Genomic DNA, 22646 nt, shown 5'->3' on the forward strand with positions numbered 1-22646 from the left:
GAGGAAGAGCAATCGATTTTGGTGGTGTTTTAGGCTAGTCTTAGCGGGAGTTTCATCAGGATGTCATGCAGAGCGCCATGTCAGCAAAACTGTACTTGTTGCATGAAACGAAGAGGAGAGAGAAGGAAGTAGTTTCACCATGGTGAAACTTCGCTGGTGTTGTTTACCACGCGGTGAAACAGGATGAAATCCCCACTGAGGATTAAATCGTTTCACCATCTTGCATGTGATCCAATCATTTTGCAGTAATTAAATACTTTGTCCAGCCTAGGAAACATAAAGGTGAAACTCATGCATTGTGGAGGTTGTTTCATTGTTCGTTTTATTGATGCTCTGTCAGCAGATTTGTTTTGGAAACAGTGCATTGAAACGGACCATTGAGACTGGCCTTAGGCTTGTTTAGTTCTCAAAAAATTTTACAAAAAGTTTTAGATTACTCGTCACATCGAATTTTGTGGCACATGCAGCTGTAATTTACGAAACGAATCTTTTAAACCTAGTTAATCCATGATTGAACAAGATTTGCCAAATACAAACGAAAGTGCTACAGTATTGATTTTGCAAAATTTTTTGGAACTAAACAAGGCCTTAATTCCCTTCTTTTGCCAAAGCTTTTGCTGTTTTAACCTATCTTTTGACAAAACAGATCTAAACAACATTGTTAAAAAAGAGTAAAACTTAGTTTGATAGTTTTGTGAAAAGTCCGATAAATAAAGCATATGGGGGCATTCGAGGCATCCCTTCAATGGACATAATTAACTTTTTCGGGAGCCTAAGCATTCGCATGGCGCCATGCAAAACTGTGGTACGAATATTCATGGACTCGTTCACTTCCTGGAGTACGCAATGCACATGTCCATGCAAATTCCTTCTTTTTAGGGGAGTCCGTGCACATTCCTTAGAGGTCATCCATTGACCAGCGTGAGGATCCACCGAAGTTCTTGACCTTGTTTAGTTCCTTTGAAATTTTATAAAATTTTTCAGATTCTCTATTATATCAAATTTTTTAGTATATGCATAGAGCATTAAATATATAAATTAAAAAAAACTAATTGCATAGTCTGTCTGTAGTTTGCGAGACGAATCTTTTTAAACTTAGTTAATCTATAATTGGATAATATTTGTCAAATACTATGTCCATTTTACAAAAAAATTTACAACTAAACAACTCCCCTGATCCCATTATTTGCTGGTTGCCAGCAGATTCCCACGACGTAGGGCGCCACACCGGCCGGGGTAGGCGCCCGCCCGCGCCCCTCTGAGCCGGGAGCTAGCAGGTTAGGTGGCTCTGAGATGGAGGGGCTGTTTGGTTTGAGGCCAGTGTTGGCCACGCCACAATTACATTCGCCACAACTGAGGCGGCCAAAAGCTCCGCCACACTTGCCACACTCTGCCACACACTAGATGACAAGTACAGAGAGCAAAACGACAAGGTAGAAAGCTGTGGCAGCCAAAACATAAATGAGAACCAAACAGCAACCTTTTCACTGTGGCAGCCACAGTTAGGCGTGGCGTGTTTGGGCTGGCAACCAAACACGCCCGGAATTCATTACTCACATACTCAACAATTAATTGCTAAGCACACCACCTCCAAATTTATGAATCAGGATCTTGAATATAAAGTGGCAAAAAATTACAAGTAGATTTCTGGCCGTTCTATTCTATGGCCTAGCTAGGCTAGTAACTAAACAAGTAAGAACCCTATTTTGTTACCAACAAGCATGTAAGCACAATGCCATTTGTACATTTATATCTTTTGTCCTGCAACTAGTTTCAGATTTCTGGCCATCATTGCAGATAGAAACAACTACCACTTGCATTGCATAAGATCAGCAAGGTATATGTCATTGGTTCATTTGGTACTAAGGGGGTGTTTGGCACGACTCCTTGCGATGGAGGAGCTAGAGCCGTTTTGGACAATCTCTGCTTTTTACTTGAAAACGACTTCTCCAAAAAAAAGCTTAGCAGGGGCAGAGCCAGAGCTGGAGAGGAGCGTGCCAAACAAGCCTTAAGATATACAAGCTTGCATGTCTTTAAGATAGCATGTAGCAGCTGCATACAAAGGCAACCATGTTAATATCTGCGATGTTTTGGTCATTGCAAAATACATTGATGCAAGGCGTCCCCAGCTAAGGTACTTACACTAGGATGCTGCTGAACGTAGAAGAGTATTGCTAGTTAAATCTTCAAGTTCAAATGTGCAATGCAAGACCGAATCTGAAGAAACGAGACGTTCGCAGCCATAACGAGTCAGAGAAGATGTGCCTGCAATACTTTACCTACGAACAAGCAGACAAATGTTTCCAACAAGAAGGCAGATGCTCGGAGGTAGTGGACATTCTGACAATGGCTCAACAGGGAAGTGAAGCGAAGAGCACAAAGGCTTCAGATAGCAGCAGCAATCTGCAGAACGAGAGTGTCTTCTTCTCTGCGGTATAGGAGCTAGCGAAGATGTCCCCTCCTCGCTCCTTCTTCAGTGCCAAGGCCCAAATATTCACTTCCCGGTGTTGGATCTGGCGGCTCCCGGCTCATGGGGCGCCGACGGCTCGTTGGCGCGGACAAGCATCTCTTGGCCGGTGGCGCGGCAGGGCGCGGGAGGGTGCCTGTGCCTCCCCCGGCCGGTGGCCCGGTAGCTCTCGACGGCTCGCGGGGGCTTCTTCTTCCTCCCTGGCGATGACGGCGCCACCGAACCACCTTGCCGGTTGCCAGCAAATGGGATCAGGGGATGAGGGGGAACGAGGTGTTGCACTTGGCTCGTGCCGCCAAAAGGGACCGGAGGAGGGAGCAGACAATAGACGCGTTTGAGTTCTGCCACGAGGGAAACAACGACGTGAAGATGGAGACTTGGACAAACGTGAGTTCCCTCTGGATCAAGGCGGGCCTCGAGCTGGGCCCATGTAGGACCCAATTACAAAATAATAAAAATATTAATTTATTAAATTGATTGCTTTGAGATGTGTGCATTTTTTAGAAAAGGGAGTACTAGAGGAGTTCCTGTCACACGCTCAACACGTACCGTACTCATCGTCAAAGAAAACAAGACAATTAGGGATCGAGGGGGCGTTGCCGCCACAGCCGCCGCCTCAGCTAGGCCACGCGGCCTGCCCAAGGGGTGTGTGCCCAAGGAAGGAGAGGGGTGCCATAGCTGCCACCGCTAACCCTACCATTGTTATCTACAACATCGAGTCCTAGTTGGTTTTTGGAAAGAGTTGGTTAATAAGTTAGAATGTCGAGTTTGTTAAGAGAATCCATATTCGATAAAAATATCATATTTTGCTTAACAAATGAATCAAGTAATAGATGAGCGAAAGCTCTTTCCCTCTACAAGAAATATGGTGATATATGACAGTTCAATCATGACCTTATAAAAACTCATCATAGAATAGTGTAATTTATAACGGTTTGTTTGTCCGGTGCTAAAGCTCATCCCCGCCCTCTAAAAAAATTCCACCATATCCTCTCCCACCTGGCCACCCCAGCAGCCATCTCACGGACTCGCACCCAGCACCGCTCCTCGTGGCTCCACCATCACCGTGAGCTTGATGTGGCACCGTCTCTCCTGCGTATGCCATCCTCCCTGCTACGACCATCGTCACTGCCCTACGGCTATTGTCGGAGCCACCACAACAACTGCACCCGAAGCGCGGTCATCCGGTCATCATCTCCGCTGCGCATAGATCCACTCCGCCAACTCCTCTCTCTCTATGCCCTCCTCCCTGCATGCCGCCTTGCCCTAGCGCTGTCATCATTGCCCAGCGCCACTGCCCTCCCCTCATGCCATGACCCTAACACCATTATTCGGAGACCAATTCAATCCCCACGCCACTGCAATGGATGATCTAGCAGAGATCCAAAAGCTCTTTGCCGATTTCTCCAAGGACGTCGTCACCAAGATCGACACCGTCCACATGCAACTCGTCGATGTTAATGTCCGCCTCTTCACCATAGAGTAGAGATGCTCAGCAAAGGAGGTGGCCGGGGAGATCGAGCGTGAGACACAACTTCTCGCCATCAAGCTGGAGATCGCCACCAGGGACACAATGGAGAAAGTCGGTTGCGACTTCCTCAAGGCGCATACTGACAACTCCAACATGCAAGCGATACCAGAGATTGCCACCAAACTAGAGGCCAAGCTCTTCTGCAAGAAGAAGCCCAAACCAGAGATCCAACCAAGGGAGTGGTACCCAGCGCTTTCCCTGCACTAGAGATCCACCCGCACAAGCTCACCTTCGTCACTTGTAACGGTAAGAAGGAGTTCCTCCCATGGATCAACTGGTGTGAGCGATTCTTCAAGGGTCAATGGACCCTCGAGATCGAGAAAACATGGTACGCCTCTTACCATCTGACAGGTACCGCACAACAGTGACACATAAGACTTTCATAGGACAATGACGTGATGGACTAGGAGTCCTTCGCCCAACGCATCAACAAATGCTTCGGTCCTCTGTGGCAGAACCTCCTAAGTGTTTGGGCCCACCGACACATGTCATTGTCCAAAGGACCTCTGACGGTGATGCCGGGGATCCTCCCACTCTAGAAGTCCGATGAGCATCTCAGGACGCTCATTCCACCGCTACCTGTGGCGTATCAAGCGAACTCGTCCTGACCACTAGTGATGGTCAATTAACGAGAACTTCTTCTTCTCGCCCTTACAGGATAGCAAGTGGCCACCTTAACACCAGGATCACTCGTTGCGAAGACATTGCAGTATCACAGACGACACAAGACCAAAATAATATTTTAGAGTAAAACAGCGGAAGTATTACATAACTTAATTTACAAAAGGAGTTCTTCCAAATAGTATAGTGTTATTACAAGCCAGGTCCAGCGGAGCAACTTAAATTTTAGTACACAGATTACAAACTTACAGACCCTGCCCATGGGTCACGCTCACTCTTCTTCGTCATCAACCTCGACGACGGACACACAACAGGGTCCGAAACATGTCGGCTCCTGAACTTCACCTGCAACAGGGGTTATAAAACCCTGAGTACGGGAGTACTCAACAAGACTTACCCGGCGGAAAAAAGAGGAGAAATTAGGAATGCAGGCTTGGGGTAGACAAGGAGTGGCTGAGCAAGGAGCCAAAGTGTTTTGCTAAAAAGCTTACTAATAGTGCATCCTTACTTTCAAGTTTTACCCGTGAATTCCTCTCCTTAAAAGGTCGAGGAGTTCGAGGACAGTCTATCTAGTTGCCTCTCACAGACAAGTCTGTGAGTTCCTAGTCCTTAATCAAAGTATTATCTATCCAACGGCCATAACTTCATGTCACTCTGAGTCTGGGAATTGGGATCCGAACCTCATGAGACATTTCCCCCTTCCTCATTTTATCACTTAGTTGCATAATTAACTACGATGAGGGTCGAAGGAATTGAGTCTCCCAATCGGGGAGCAACGACGATTCGAATCGCTTAGCAATCCAGCTGGAGTTCCTAACCACCCGCCATATGTAGAACCAAATCTTGCATATGTCAACCCAAATCGAGCTCTCCCCAAATTTGACTAGGTTCGCGACACCCGAGAGCACAGTACTCCACCATCCTACAGCCAATCTAGATGTTTCCCGGTCATCTCAGATCCGTAAGGTGGGTACACGCTACTCTCGCCATCGCTCCACGCCCAGTGCGCGAGTAGCTGTTCGCGTCGAGGGATCACAAGACCGGGCTTACCGAGGGCAAGTGGCTAGTACTATAAATTCTCAACCCAGCAGGCCATCAACGGACCGGTCCTTAACCGACATAGTTGGAGACACTACTTTAAGACTCCATTCTTAAAGCAAGTCCACCGACCGGTCTCAAATTGAAACATCATTGACCATAAGTGTATTCCACAACAACCCTTCAAACTTTCTTGTTTGAAAACCTATCTAGTAGCAGGGCTAAGCATTACTACGTGATTTTAAAATAAAATAGGTGTCAACGACAGGATAACAAATATCAAGGTAGTAAATGCAGCAAGTAGGTTAACCCAATTCTCAACTACCTAATGCAGCATTTTCAATTCATAAGTGATAAAAGATTTAAAACATTCAAGGAGGGGTTAATACATCCGGGGCTTGCCTTGGTTGCGGAGCTGAGAGGGTTCCTCGGAGACTTCCCAAGTCTTGGATCCTACTTCCTCGAACGGAGCACCGACCTTGGGGTTCGGTTCAACGGTCGCTCCTTCGGTCACGTGCACTACACGTAAAATGATGGATGCTCATGATATGCGTATGACAGATATTTAGGAAGGACCAAGTTGAGTACAACTCTCCTTCCCGGTGCAACACAGACTAATCAATAATTAAAATTGTTTATCATCTTAGTGTCTTTACCCAAGAGGTTGCATCTGTAAACTAAGATTCCTCTTAATCCACAATTATTCTTAATTAACTAATTATTAATTCTTTTTATCTTAATTAACTTTCAATTAAGTATTAATGACAGTAATTAAACATTAATACCAAACAATAATTAAATGCAAAAGGTCATCAAGGTTAATGACCTCAGGTCATCACCCAATCCTAAAATCACTCAAACCCTAATTTTGAGAATTTAAACTAATTATCATATAATTATTCTAGAATTATTATTTAATTACTAATTAAGGGTTTAATAATATTTTATTCAAACATTATCCAAATGCCACCAAATTTTGTGTGAAGCCAGGGAATAATATTCAGAGGCATCCCACAAATTTTGGTGATTTTTAGACATACAATTAAATTATTAAAATTCATAGAAGTTTTATTTGCTAATTAAAAGAGGCAATTTTTATACACATGCAAACTACCAGAAAAAATAGAACCTAATATTTTTTTCCTGTGTTCTACTTATTTCATAGAACCTACACAAAAAGTTTCATCATTTTTGGATCAGTACATAATTTATTACACAAAATCAAACATAAAGCACTTTTAAATCGAAAAGGAAAAAGGAAAACAAATTGAAACCGGGAGAGGCCCAGCAAAAAGGCCCGCAGGCCGACCCATACGGGCGCTGCGCGCACTCTCCCTCTTCACGCGGTCACTGACGGGCGAGTCCCGCTCGTCAGACCCTCCTTCCTCCACTCTCTGCGGGACGCTGACGGGGAGGTCCCACCCGTCAGCTCCTTCTTCTTCACGCGCGGCGGCACTGCCACGGCTCCGGCCGCCGTTGGCGAGGGTCTTAGCCCATGCGCGCGCGCACCAGCCTTGCCTCGCCTTTGCGAACCTATTGCCAACACTCAATCGTGCTCTACTCTCTCCCTTCCACCTCGGCCTCGCGAATGGCGGGCGGCCGCCATAGCCGACCGCGGACCGGCCACTAGGGCTCGGTAGAGCGCAAATGGACGTGCTAGAGAGCTTCCACGAGGGTGAGAGAGTGTGGTGCTCACGTTGCGAGGCTCGAGGAGGTAGCCGAGGTTGCTGGCGACGGAGGCGGTGTCGTCGGGCGGGCGCTCTGGGCTCGGCAGAGTTATTCCGGTGAACCTGCTCGCGTCCAAAGAAAAGCAGCAAGCGCATGAGCTTCTGGGTGACAAAAGGAAGTAGGAACACCTGCTAGTATGGCGTGCTACCTTCAAGAACGGCTTGGCCACGGAGAGGGTTCACGGCGGCGGTCCCGGCCGGAGTTGGAGAATAACAGAGAGTCCAAGCGATTGGGCGGGTTAGAGGAAGAGCTAGGGGATGCACTGAGCTCGCAAGGGTGTGGCGAACGTTGTGGAGTGCTCAATTGAGTTGGAGAGGGATCGAGTGCGGTAAATTTGGGGGCGCAGCAGGGTCGTCGGCGTTGGGCGGAAAAGGGAAAAACGAGGCGGCCGTGTAGTGGGATCACCGAGGGGAGTGGATGAGCATGCTGGGGGCTCGTCCACATCATGGCGGGCTCGCGCAGCCAAGCAGCTGCGTGGCCAGGCGCGTGGCGGCGCTGGACGCAGCGGCTCTGCCCCGGCGGCAGAGCATCCCCCCTGCTCGAGCACTGTAGCGAGCCATATCCAACCATTTTGTGGTTTTGCAAAATTCGCCCAAATTTTGAACTAATGACAAAACTCCACCAAAATGAAAGTTGTGCAGAATTTTACAAGCTACAAAACTCCTTTTGGTGACGAAAGCTAAATCTGAGTAGAAATTGGTGATTTTAACAAAACAGTTTGAAATTCAAAACTCAATTCAAGGAAATTCAAAATTTTGAATTGGGGCAGATCAGAATTTCCAAAATTACTTTTGATTTTCCATAACAACTTGAAAAACTCCCAACATGAAAGTTGTTCAACTTTTTGAGCTCTACAACTTTCATGTTGGTCACATTTCAAAATTCCAAATAGATTTTGAATTGGAGATTCAAATTGGAAAAGGGGACACTTTTTGGAAATCTGTATTTTCAAAATTACTTTGAATTTTGTATTGAAACTTCAAAAACTCAAAACACCAAAGTTGTACATCTTGACAAGATCTACAACTTTGCTTTTGAACTCCACCTCAAATTTTGCTTGGTTTTTGAATTGCACAAAAGGGGGCAAATCCAGGGTTTTAAAATCAAGGTTTTCCCCCCATTTTCTCGGAAATCTACCACCCTAGGGATTAAACAACCAACACAAGCATCACTTCACAACATAAGCACTCTTTACTTTCCTAAGCACAAGCATTCAAAATAAACTTGTTTTAATTTGATGCATAATAATGTGCTTAACAAATATGCAATGCAATGCTCGTGATGACATGATCCAGTTTTAGTAACCGTAACATCAGGGATGTTACATCCTCCCACCAGGTGCAACCCTTAGGCAAGCTTGCCTCCTTGAGGAAGACGAGCACTATCGACTACTACATGGAGTGCTTCTTGGTGCATGTGGCTCATGCCGACAACCTTAATGAGCACCAACAATTCAACATCTACACCACCGGACTGCTAGAACCACTAAAGACAGACATCGAGGTGCTTGATCTAGAGGACATGGAGATGACCATGTCACTCGCACGAGCATATACGCAGCGCTTGGCGGTCGTCGCCAAGGCCAACAAGGCGTCAGCTCTGAAGTCCAGGTGCTTTCCTCCACCAAAGGCAGCCATGACCACAACTACAGCGACCAATCGGCTATGAAATGACGGGTGTTGTGGCACCAACTTCTCACACAACCGCTAAAGAGATGGCAGAACTACGTCACGGTGGCCTCTGCTTCAACTGTGATGAGCCGTTTGCATGTGCCAACAAGTGCAAACTGCTCTTTGACATGACTGCCATCAATGACTATGACCTGGAGGAGGCTGACAACAGCCTCATGATGATGATCGATAGGCTTTAGTCTACAGTCCAATACTGACGTGCAGAAGCAATTAGAGGATCAGAAAGAGGCAACAAGGAAGAATGAAGAAGCAGCAAGGAAGAACGAAGAAGAAACTAAGAAGCCAAAGCAGCAAGACCTTCAAATCCAAGGTTTCCTCCAGACCTTGTTTGGCAGTAAGTTTGCATCACCTAATCCTCAGCTGTCTAACTGAATTAGGCTCATTTTGGCAACATATGTGTTTGGGAGGCAAAGGATGCTATTTTGGTGGCCGCTGCGCTATTGGTGCTATCACTACTCTGTGCTGCTACCGCTGTTGCTACTATGCTATTGCTGCTATAGTAGCAAGTTATAATTTAAGACATTGAGACTATGTATGTTGAATTAGTGGATGGATGTAATGTATTGCATTTTAGGACTTGTGGAGTGCTTGCGACATAGCAATCATGTGGAGATGATTCATTTGAATCTGATTTTTGTACGAGCAGAAAATTATATGAATGCAATTGTATGATTTGCATACTTTATGGGCTGCAATTTTGGTGGCTGAAAAAAATTGTATGGGCTGAATTGAGTGGGCTGGAATAAATATATGGGCTGAAATATGCACACTGAAAAAATTATACGGGCTAAAATATTTGTGCTGAAAAAATATATGGGTTCAATTGTGTGGGGTGAAAAAAATTGTAATGGCTGAAAAAATGGGCCAAATAAAAAACAAAAATGAAACAATGGGCTAGGAAATATCATCCCAAAAAATCTTGTGGCCCATGAAGAGGCTGCCTGCTATGTGGCGTTTAGCATGCCAAGACTTATTTTGTGATGTTTTTTTCCTGCCATGATAGCTTTTGATCCTTGTGGCATTTGCCCATGTGGCAAGGCTTAAGATTTTATGATGATAAACCAAAGTCATAAACCTATATGACACTAAAATCCAATGTCATAAACTTGTGACAATGAATGAACAAATGTCACATAATCACATTGTGACGCGGGTTTTTTGACGTTTGAATTTTTGTCAACCGAATGTCAAAAACCTTAAGTTCTATATATTTTGACATAAAAAGTATGTCAGAAAACCATAGGTTTCTTGTAGTGATGGCACAAGCATCCTTGTGTTGGTTGATTCAAGATCGACACACAACATCATCGACATCAACATCGCCTGCTCCATTGGTCTCTAAGAGCAACACATCAACACAACCATAGTCATTGGAAGCGAGAACGAGGTTCCATGTTACGAAGCATCCTTCCACGTACCAATACACATTGGCAATGATGTCAAAATCATACTTGGCATGCCTTGGCTAGGTAGCCTTAGGCATATTACCTAGAACTTCACCAACATGGAGCTACTCTACTTCTACAATGCGCACACACACACAACTTCCACGCCTCTCTTCATCGTTGGGTGCCAACAATAGTGCTTGCACTCCTGCTGCCCCCGGCAATGGTACATGAAGCATGGACTTCCCCACCACATCATCCCCATAATGTGATGAATAGGTCACAGAGAGCTTGCCTTCCCAACTCCCTCAACCACATCGATGATCCAGACAACATCATCTTTATGCACATGTGCTAGGCTATCAAAGAGCAAAGCTTCATGCTATCACCATGGCCATCATGGAGGGTCAGGCCATACAGGCTTGGTCCATGGATCAAGGCCTCATCTTCTTCAATGGGCGCTTCTACTTACCAGCAACATCGACTTTGCTCCCTAACCTTTTCTAGGTTCTACAACACGATGGTTCCACCAACATGGAGTTGTTGGCATTAGGAGCACAAGTACCACTGACACAGGGAAGACAATTCACTAGAGTGACCTCACACATCCTTTTGGGTCATCCCTGGTTGCTATGGTACCCCATAGCGGCGGCAATGGTGGTCTTCTTCAACACATTCGGTTGTCTACTTATCCACGTGGACAATGTCAACATCAACCATCTCCTAGGCTCTGTCGATCACCGCATCTCACCAGACAAATGCAACTCTAGGGCCTTCGTCATTGACTCCATGCTAGATCTCATGACATCACCACTAATGTGTTTGTCAATGATAATCAACAACCACATACGTGAATTCATCACCCTTGACAGGTGACGCTTTGCTTTCACTTCCTAGCACCATTACCATGTTGTCTTCTTATGTAGCATGAGGAGACACATAGACTTGATCTACCAGTGACATCATCTACTACCTCTTGAGATACATCGGCAACCTCTAGTACTGGTTCGAGTTTGCACCCCTGTGGGCACACGAGAGCATCATCCTCACCATCCTCCTTGATTGCCACATGGCATGCTACTTAGAGTCCATTCCATCGCTAGGAGATCTACCACTAGATAACATCAATGAGTGGGTCCTATTTTGGCATGAGAACGTGTCGAGTGGAGAAGGAGGGAGTACTATCACATGGCCAACACGGGCCATACTCATTGGCGGAGAAAACATACCAACTAGGGCCTAAGGAGGGGGAGTCTCCGCCATAGCTACTGTTGTAGCTTGGCCACATGGTCTGCCCTAGGGGCGTGTGACCAAGGAAGGGGAGGGGCACCACAACCATGACCACCGCCGCCGTCGCTGACCCTTCCATCATTATCTACAACAAGCATATCGAGTCCTAGTTGGTTTTCTGAAAGAGTTGGTTAAGTTAGGGAGTCAAGTTTGTTAGATGGAAAGGAGAATTTGTGTTCGATAAGGATCTCCTAGTTTGCTTGGAAGTCAAATCCCATGAGGACTATAAATACTTTGGGATATGTAACCAAATGAATCAAGTATTAGACGAGCGAAAGCTCTTTCCCTATCTCTCTCTCTCTCTTGCTGCCGCCCCCTCCTTCCTACATGTCGCTGCAGCCCTAGCGCTGTTGTCGCCCTTGCCCAATGCCACCCCCTATGCCACGAACCTAACATATTCACACTACTATGTTTATTTAAATTTATCGATCAAATTCTATGACAAAGCACTATTGTTAGATAGTAGTATTAATTCTCCTACATAAGTTCTCCTAGTATAGTGCAACATAATTCTTCCTATGGCATGCAATTCAATCCCCTTTCCTTCTCTATGGCATGCTGCCACACATGCATAGAGACAAGATGCCATCACATTGGACCATCATCCCCGAGGCAGGCAAGTGTGAGTAGTGTCACACTCTAAAATTTTCAATTTTGGGTTGTGCATAGAAAATACTAAATCAATACAAAAAAATGAATTTAATATTTGTATAAGATTTTTAGTTTTGTTAGTGCAAATTAGTTATAGAAAAAAATGTGAATTTCCAAATTGTTCCGAATTAACTTGATGGGCTTTTGTTGATGTGATGTGATGCTTGCTTGTTGCATAACTTTGTGTGGTGAGTGAGTAAACATTTTGAGTATGTCATTAGTCTATCTTCGGTGTATCTCTGTCGTTTTTTTAAATCAAGTTCTGACCTTCTCGATATTAATCTTTTCATATGGAGTTTTACAACATCCTCAAATTCAGCTCCAAATCATTCCTTTGAGTTCATCTTCCATCAACCGATCTATTAAAATTTCTCAAGAATTATGTTAGCATTTTTCTGGAATTTATTTTAATCTCATAATTCATTAATTATGATAATAATAAAATATCTCATTTTTCTACCGACCACGAACCCTATAATTATATATATGCCCATCTTGTCCTCGACGCCGAAGTTTTGACGAATTAGGTTTCTGACAAACTCTCCGACGAGCTTCTTTGTCCCAACCAATCTACTCTTTTACCAATGGATCAAGACCCGCCACCATTCTCTCATTGGCACTTGATATATCTTATTCTTTTTATTTATTTCTTTTGTTCCCTGGGCTAGAGTCTTTGATGTCATGATCTAGGAAGCCAATAACCAGGCCAAGATCAGCTCTTGTTTAATTATCTCCAGTGGGCCACCACAGCGATTGTTCTCGTGGCTCACAAGGAAATTTGGACCCATATCAAGCTCTACATACCATCACATTGTGTATTGGATTAAAAGCCAAGCCTCTACATTATTTTCCGTTGTTTGCTGCTAAAGGTTATCTCTTTTATACTAAATGCGTTATATATTTATGCATTGCCTTTTGATATTACCCCTTATTTGTAGCTATATGTTTGATTTGACTTCTAAGACTCACATATGGTGCATATCTGGTTTTATCCATAAAATCGGGTATTACAGAGTGGTATCAAAGCAGTGTTGACTGTAGGACGTATGCCTAGGTAGTACAGGCCGATTAGAAAAGTCTAATTTGGTATTAAACTATTTTATTATCCCTTGACTCTTTGACTTTGATTATTTCTCAATCCTTGTCTCGTTGTATCCCCTCCTTGCTAGCTTCCTTTGAGCTATTACTGCTAACTCCTTTGTTTTTTATGTAATTTTACTAAAGGTTTTCTGATCCTACCTCATTTAAAAGTATGAACCTTTCATCATCTCTAATCTGCCGTTTAGGATGACCACCATTATTGAAGAAACCCGTATAGAATCGATGATGTGTTGTGTGCTTGTCTTGTTTGTGTGATGCATGTGTGTCGTCTCTGTTCTTGTGGTTCGAAGGAGATCTGGAAGGTACTGTCTTGAGAAGTAGCTCAATCTTGTTAAGTGGGGTAGCGTCCGCAATTGTCATCTATCTTAGGTTGATCTAATGATCAATCTTATCCTTCTTGTACATCTTTCTTATACAGCAAACTTCATCTTTTCTATCATCAATCATTATCTTATACTCTATTTAGTTTTTGCCCCTTATCATTTACCTTATAATTTGACAACCTAAAGGTCAACTTCACCTTTCTGGTATACTTTTCTTGTCAACGATCTTTGTGTTTCTTGTGACCCACAAGTATTTTCTATTTAACCCTTGTTAGTCTACAGTCATCTTATCATCTCTCATCATAGAGCTCGAAATAATCTTGAAAAATCAATCTTCATTCTCCATATCAATCCTCGCTAGTTTATAATCTTTTATCATAAACTTCATAAGTCTTGAATTATAAAATTCCAACCACTATAAGATGTATCTTTATCTTTTATTATCTCTTATTGATCTTTACTCTTTGACTTTAAACCTCATAATGTGAAGACGCGGTGATCAACCTTTGTTTGTCTTTCTAACCTTCGTTGATCTTTCTTGTTCACTTATGCTGATCTTCAATCTTTTAGTCTCATGTCATACATCCCGAATTAATCTTGAAAACTAATCTTAGACATCTTTATCAACTTTTGTTAATCCAAAATTCCTAAATCATATCTCATCAAAATTCTCATAACAATCTTGATGATCTGTTTAATCCTTCTTCCTAGTCTCTTAGAATCTCGGGACGAGATTCCTGTTAAGTGGGGTAGAATTGTCACACTCTAAAATTTTCAATTTTGGGTTGTGCATAGAAAATACTAAATGAATACAAAAAAATGAATTTAATATTTGTATAAGATTTGTCTAGTTTAGTTGAGTTAGTGCAAATTAGTTATAGAAAAAATGTGAATTTCCAAATTGTTCCGAATTAACTTGATGGGCTTTTGTTGATGTGATGTGATGCTTGCTTGTTGCATAACTTTGTGTGGTGAGTGAGTAAACGTTTTGAGTATGTCATTAGTCTATCTTCTGTGTATCTCTGTCGTTTTTTTAAATCAAGTTCTGACCTTCTCGATATTAATCTTTTCATATGGAGTTTTACAACATCCTCAAATTCAGCTCCAAATCATTCCTTTGAGTTCATCTTCCATCAACCGATCTATTAAAATTTCTCAAGAATTATGTTAGCATTTTTCTGGAATTTATTTTAATCTCATAATTCATTAATTATGATAATAATAAAATATCTCATTTTTCTACAGACCACGAACCCTATAATTATATATATGCCCATCTTGTCCTCGACGCCGAAGTTTTGACGAATTAGGTTTCTGACAAACTCTCCGACGAGCTTCTTTGTCCCAACCAATCTACTCTTTTACCAATGGATCAAGGCCCGCTACCATTCTCTCATTGACACTTGATATATCTTATTCTTTTTATTTATTTCTTTTGTTCCCTAGGCTAGAGTCTTTGATGTCATGATCCAAGAAGCCAATAACCAGGCCAAGATCAGCTCTTGTTTAATTATCTCCAGCGGGCCACCGCAACGGTTGTTCTCGTGGCTCGCAAGGAAATTTGGACCCATATCAAGCTCTACATACCATCACGTTGTGTATTGGATTAAAAGCCAAGCCTCTACGTTATCTTCCGTTGTTTGCTGCTAAAGGTTATCTCTTTTATACTAAGTACGTCATATATTTATGCATTGTCTTTTGATATTACCCCTTATTTGTAGCTATTTGAGAGATTTGACTTCTAAGACTCACATATGGTGCATATCTGGTTTTATCCTTAAAATCGGGTATTACAAGTAGCCACTCCGCTTTGTCGCTCTATGCAAGCACACGAGCAAGCAATTGTATGGTCTAAGTAGGTGAGCAACAATCGTGCGTGTGTGATGTGTTGGTGAAGATATCCAAGTGGCCCACCATATTCTACACACACTAGAAGGAAGAAGGAAGCCTCCCAACCAAGTGAGGAGGGGCCACATGCAAGTGGGGGTCACCGACCCCCAAAGGACGTTGCCCAACCACCCTTTTTCTATTGTTCACTTCCACTACCTCTCCTCAAGTCAACATTCAAAGAAACACAACTTGGTTTAATCTCCACCATTGATTGATGGCAATTTGATCTAGTGAAGGTAGTGTAGAGCACCAAGATCCGTGAGCCCACACAAAAAGTGCTATAAATACCCCCTACCCCTCACTCTCAAGTCATGACAACAAAGGAAAAGCTACAAATTTCACTCATGGGTGAAGCCCTCCTCTAGTAGTAGTATACAAAATATAGGGAGAGAGTGAGGGGACTGTGGAGAAAGGCCCAAATCTATCAGTGTCTTCTCCAAGTTGTACCTTGGCGCGTGCAATCTTCTTATAAGTAAACATTTGAGATTCTTTATGGTAATTGATATATGATTCTGGTAAGTGATATATAACTTATCCTTATTGGTATGCTATTCTGGTAAGTGAACCAGACCAATATAGTCTTTGGTTTGATCTTTTATCGGTCAGACATAGAAAAAAATAATACACAACTTCAATGAACATAATTCCTGTTACAAAATTGATCACTTCTATACATGGTGCTGGTTCATCTAGAATCTTTTTGCAACTAACACGTCTGAGAGAATGACTTAAACTTGGCACTTAAATTGCCAATATGTGGCAACCATCACTTGTTGTGTAGCTAGTTCTTTTGGGCAATGTCTATTCTAGGAAGGAAAATAAATGGTACTTTTTCTCTTAGAATGAATGAGGGATCTATTCCCTTATTGACTACTAATGTTTTTGTGCATTTGGAAGGTGGATTTAACACAATTTGTTCTAGTTCTCGCATTGCAATGCCACAACATAAAATAATATTGAAAGTAGAATGTTGAACAGAAATTAGGTGGTATTACACATTTTCGAAAATCAATAAAGTCAATTGTATAAACTATGTATTGAAAACAATTCTTGTTCATGAACTATATAGAAACAAGGAGGTTGTTTATGTTATAGACCCCTTAGAATAATCATCTGTGCATCGTGTAAGCTCGATTATCAAGCATTTATGTATATCTATTTTATCAATCTTTGTGAATTACCTCATCTTCCTGGTTCCTAAATCTTGATTCAATCGTATGTGGTACTCAATTTGTTCACAATCCAAATAGGACATGCATATATATAACATGCATAATGGAAATCATGATAACTTATTATCTTTGTTAATTTATTTGGAAACAAACCTTATCTCCAATGAAGCAATCAAACTTTTATGAAAAAATACAACAAATCTTATCTCTGGTGAATAAATCCAACTTATAATTGTACTGTTGATTTAGATGTAGTTGATATAAAGAATAAAGAACACGAGGACATCCATAATGTAGTTAATGCATACAAAGAAACAAACAAATACGACAAGAATATATGATAGTATTTCATTGCAATGTTCTGGTAATGAAATTGTTTGTAGCCCATACATAAATAGTGCTAGCACTTAACACCATATATTGTCTTCAACCAGCTAGTTTTACATCCACCTTTTGATACTAAATCATAGATAACTAGCAAACATATATATAGTCCACTTTCATCTAGTGGTTATGAAGGAAGCCTCCCCTACTGATGGACAATTTGTCTAGTGTCTCCTAGTCCATCTCTAAAACAACAGAATAAACCGGTTGTTGACAATTGATCTCTTGTCTAGGTAACTACTTTGTTGTTGACCACCATGGTTGCCCCCTGGCGATGTTGTTCATGGCAACTTGTTGTTCATCAAAGTCACAGTAGTTTGTGTTGTAATCACTGTTGGTGAAGGAAAGCACTTCCCAGCTAGGCAAACTATTCTGCACCGTCATGGGAGCTACAGAAGGAATAGTTGTCTCTTGACCTCTAGTCCAAGTGGCTACTTGGTTATTGCTCACCTGGTCAGCATATACAAGGTTGTTCATGTCACCATGTTGTCCATCAAAGTCATATTGATCGTAGTTCATGTTGTTAGCACCGCTAGTGAAGGTGAATGCCTCCCATCCAAGAGAGTCACTCTGCACCATCGTTGGATCTATGGATGAACTGCCTATTATGTGCTGACCCCTAGTCCAGGTAGCAACTTGTCTACTACTCACTTGACTTGCATGTGCCACTTTGTTCAAGGTAGTGTGTTGTCCCTCAAAGCCATAATAATTTGTGTTGTGAGCATTGTGATCTAAGGCAAGAGCCTCCAAACTTGAAGAATTCTTTTGCACCCATGGCTTTGTGTCATAGAGGCTAACATCATTGATGCTGAAGCGTTGTTTCCTAGTGCACTCCTTTCTATGGAAATACTTCTGTGCATGGCTGCAGATCTGGACTGGCGTCCTTGTGGGGACAAAGTACCTAGATATGTTCTTCCAACTACCACGTCCGTATGCTTCTAGGCCACGAAGGAAATTCCTGCATATATATGGTTTAGATTTAACAAGTCAGATGATGACATATATCTTGTTCATACACTCAATATTGCTGAAAATAAAATCTCAATGCCTCATGGTATGAAATACAATACACCACTAGCTTATTCCTTGTATAAAAACATTTCAAAAATATTAAAGAAAAAAGAATTACTTGTGCTCGTCTTGGGACCAAGCATTTTGCCTCTTTTTGTTTGGAATAGTATTCAGCTTGTGTGGTGGTTCCTCTGTCATCTTCGTGACCTCCACATCATCCAATATATAACCATGGAGCATGTCCATGTTCTCCATGTTTGTATCCTATGTTGGCATACAAAAGTTATCATTCACAAGAGCATTGCGTGCCGCAACTTGTTGGTTGTTGCTCTAGGTTGTATTCATCTCAACTACATGTTGAACATACAACTGAATTACCTGATGCTTCTCTTTGCCTATAAAACTTGCTTGGAGCTCATCAACGATCTCATTTTGCCTCTTGTTTGCGTCATGTGTGTAGGTGTTGTTGATGTTGTCACTAGTGATGAATGACTTCACCATATCTATTTCAGAAGCACTCCACACACCATTGAAGTTGGGATCCATGGGTAGTGAGGGTTGAGTACTACACAACAAGTTAATGTATGATGAAACACGATGCTTTGGTGGAGAAAATTGTAAGCACAAGGCCAAGTATTTATAGGCCTTATGATGAATCTTTTAGTATTGGTTTCAATTTGTTGTATAATAAAGTATTATATATATAGTCAAACAAGATTTTTTTAACCATAATACTAAAGATATTTAGCATCTATATTCATCTCTTTGTGATACACTATTTTTTTAGTTGACATACTTCAATTTCTAAGATCAAAGACCAAGGATACATGACATGCAAAACTAACTCATTGTAACATAATATCTAGTTTCACTAAAGAAATCTGATTTGATACACTAATTGTGATTTGATACGGGTGTGCAATTTAGGTTGGTTGGTTAGTTGCTTAATTTTGGAAAGCCAACTTGATCTCGAGGCCGTGCTTCAGAGAGGAACTCTTGTTCATAAGGAGACAATATTTGCGCATCACACGTTTTTCTCTCACGTTTGATAAAACGAATGGAACAGCTAGGATGTGCGTAGGCCATACCACTATTCTCAAGCACACAAGTTGGAAGGATACTAATGTCTCAATTTGCTACTATCAGTTGACTCCATATTTAGTGGTTATAAAGCATTATGTCTGCAACTTTAATCACATTAATTTATGTCTAACTAATGTGTTTCTAATAGATAAATGAATGTGAATTGATCAAATCATATATGCATATCTTTCCTTCTGATTGACATTTACTAGTTTTGTTTTTATCTTATGTCCAAATATACTAGAAGCTTGAGACTGGAAGTCAACTTTTAAATTTAGGTACAAGCCTCTTGCCCTCTCCCTCTATATCTATATCTATATCTATATCTATATCTATATCTATATCTATATCTATATCTATATCTATATCTATATCTATATCTATATCTATATCTATATCTATATCTATATCTATATCTATATCAAACAATGTTTGCACATCACACACTTTTCTCTCTTGTTTAATCAAATGAATCCAACACCTACGATATGCATAGGCCATACCACTATTTTGGAGCACACAGGTTTGGAAGGACACTAATGTCTCAATTTTCTACTATCAGTTGACTCCATTGTTAGTGGTTATAAAGTGGTGTGTCTGTAATTTTTAATCACGTTACTTTATGTCTAACCAAATGCTTTATTAATGTGTTTCTAATAAATAAATGAATCTGAATTGATCAAATCATATATGCATATCTTTCCTTGTGATTGACATTTATTAGTTTTGATTTCTATCTGATGTCCAAATATACTAGAAGCTTGAGACTGGAAGTCAACTTTTTACACTAGGTACAAGCCTCTTTCTCTCTCCCTCTCCCTCTATATCTATATCTATATCTATATCTATATCTATATCTATATCTATATCTATATCTATATCTATATCTATATCTATATCTATATCTATATCTATATCTATATCTATATCTATATCTATATCTATATCTATATCTATATCTATATCTATATCTATATGGATTGAACCCCATGATATTTTACATGTATGAATACCAATCTATCAGGTGTGTTGTACCACATAAATAATGTTAATGTGAAAAGTGAGTTAGGAAGAAAGGTTTGACCAATGTATGTTTTATCCTACACTCATCATGACAGGCACTCACATTATTCCACACATCTTGTGTTCAAATGGCTATAGGTTGGTACATTTGAGGAAGAAACTAAACTAATCTATAGTGTGTTCGATATTTCCATATTATTGCTTATATTTTGCCTAGCAAATAAAATGCTTTTGAGTAGAGTAATTACATTCATGTGTTCCTGGAATTTATTCTTCATACAATTATTTTAAAGATAGTGTGATACCTAAATGTGTTGTTGATGGTCCTGAGAACTCCTTTTTTCATACCATCAAGTATGGTTAAATGGGAATATAAATGATATCCACCATAATCATAATGATTAATTCTAATCAATTTCACAAGTTTTGGTGACTATGTGGATGTAGAAACAAGGGTGACATGGGAATTGGTAAAACAAACAATCAAATTCTCTATTTGACAATATTATGCTATTTAGCGGCTTGAAGCAATATAAATCTTTGTCTCGCATACACCATTAATTTTTTCTTACACTAAAGCCCACCAATCCTTGTTCCGAGTAACCTCATAACAAGGTTATTAGTCATCAGACACTAAAAGCTAGCATGCTAGGTAGGGGCTTTGGTAAAAAGATGATCAAAAGCTCGATGGACCGAAAGATCAACAACACGTTGTCGGTGGGATCAACCACACCTTTGGTTCCTAGACCTTCATGGAAGAAGACTCCAGCATGCTCCAAGGTCGCCTCATGGAGACTTCCATGGATCAAGCTCCTCCAACTACAACGCGCTTGAGGATCTCGCTAAGAAATTTGGCAATTTTTTTGATTTTTAGTCCTACTTAGACATGACCATGGTTCAACTACAGTCCTATCCTAGCACTACTCCCTCTTAGGGTTAGCAACACCACCTCTGTTTACTAGACAGTGGTCTCAAGACTTATGTTATCCACTCCGATCATGGAGAAGGAACAAGAAGAGATCCAACTGACGGGTGCCCAACTCGGCCTAGTTCTCACTTCCATGTCAAAAGGGAAGACTATGCACCGGCCAGGTGCCTGGCTACTTGGGAACTCTACCAGTGCCTAGGCCACCCTAGGCTAGCGCCGCCCCACAACCCCACACCGCTATGGCTAAAGTCGGTATTTACAAAGAACAAGAGGGAGAAGAGCTTCATTACCAGTTCTATGGATGGCCCCCATCGAACTGCTCCTTCCCGGTATTGACAGCTTGCACCAGTGGACCTCCTCACCAAGATGCCATAGGCGACATGCGGCGATGTGGCAGGCACCTTGATGGTTGAAGGGAGGTGCTTGGGTGGTGGCGGCGCATACCGTGATGCCTAGGTTGGGCGTGGTGCCGCACCGACGCGGGAGAGGACGAGGCATGGGGTGGTGCCACTAGCGAACGCGGGGGGAGGTTGAGGCGTGGAAGGAAAGGCTGTTGGTGCTAGGGATGAGGCTGCTCTTGGCTACGTTGGGAGGGAGGATGGAATGATAGGAGGAGAAAGAAGACCCCAGGACAATCTGTTTTCAAGTGCATTCTATTCCTCTAATCGAACCTGCGGGCAAAAGAAAACAGAGGCATGGGCACAAGTGGAAACAGGGTCGGCTCTTTTCCTAGGAATTAAATGACTCCCAAACTCCCCAAAATGCATTCTAGTGGCTCACATCCATTTCATAATGGCAAGTGCGAATCTAGTTTTTTGGTTAGCCCAACAAACAATGCACACCATCGTCCAAGGCCCAATAGGCAGCCTAACTAGCCTAGTGTTGTCGCCCACCCCAACCAATTAACGTTGCCCCGTACCACCAAGAGCCACACTCTATCGCTAGCTATGCACCTATTCTAACCGCTATCATCGTCGTCGCATGTCGCTCAAGACCCCTAGATTCGCTTGAAGTTTACTTTGAGTTGGGAAAGAACCACAATTGTCCCTAGAAATCCTAAATCCTTTCTTCTCCCTCGCTCGAATTTTGGATTCTGTATCTCGAAGCTCTCTCATCCCTGACCTAGCTTCGAAATTTTCGTGGATGACAATGAGCCAATTGGTGTGGTCTCGCCCCTCCACGTCATTCTCTCCCCTTTGAGAGGCTGACATGGGACCTTGGTTGGATTCGAACTCTCTCCGATGCGGGGGAGTCCCGAGATCTCTCATGGGGGACTCCGGGATCCATCTCGCTGACGGTTCACAAAGGATGATGAGGTCACCCCTATCG

General features: G+C 42.0%; 1 pseudogene; it reads right to left on the reverse strand.

Moving 5' to 3' along the window:
* LOC8069469 lies at positions 17264 to 18865 on the reverse strand (annotated as a pseudogene).

This window comes from Sorghum bicolor, chromosome 9, assembly GCF_000003195.3.
Source record: "Sorghum bicolor cultivar BTx623 chromosome 9, Sorghum_bicolor_NCBIv3, whole genome shotgun sequence".
Classification (NCBI taxonomy): Eukaryota; Viridiplantae; Streptophyta; class Magnoliopsida; order Poales; family Poaceae; genus Sorghum; species Sorghum bicolor.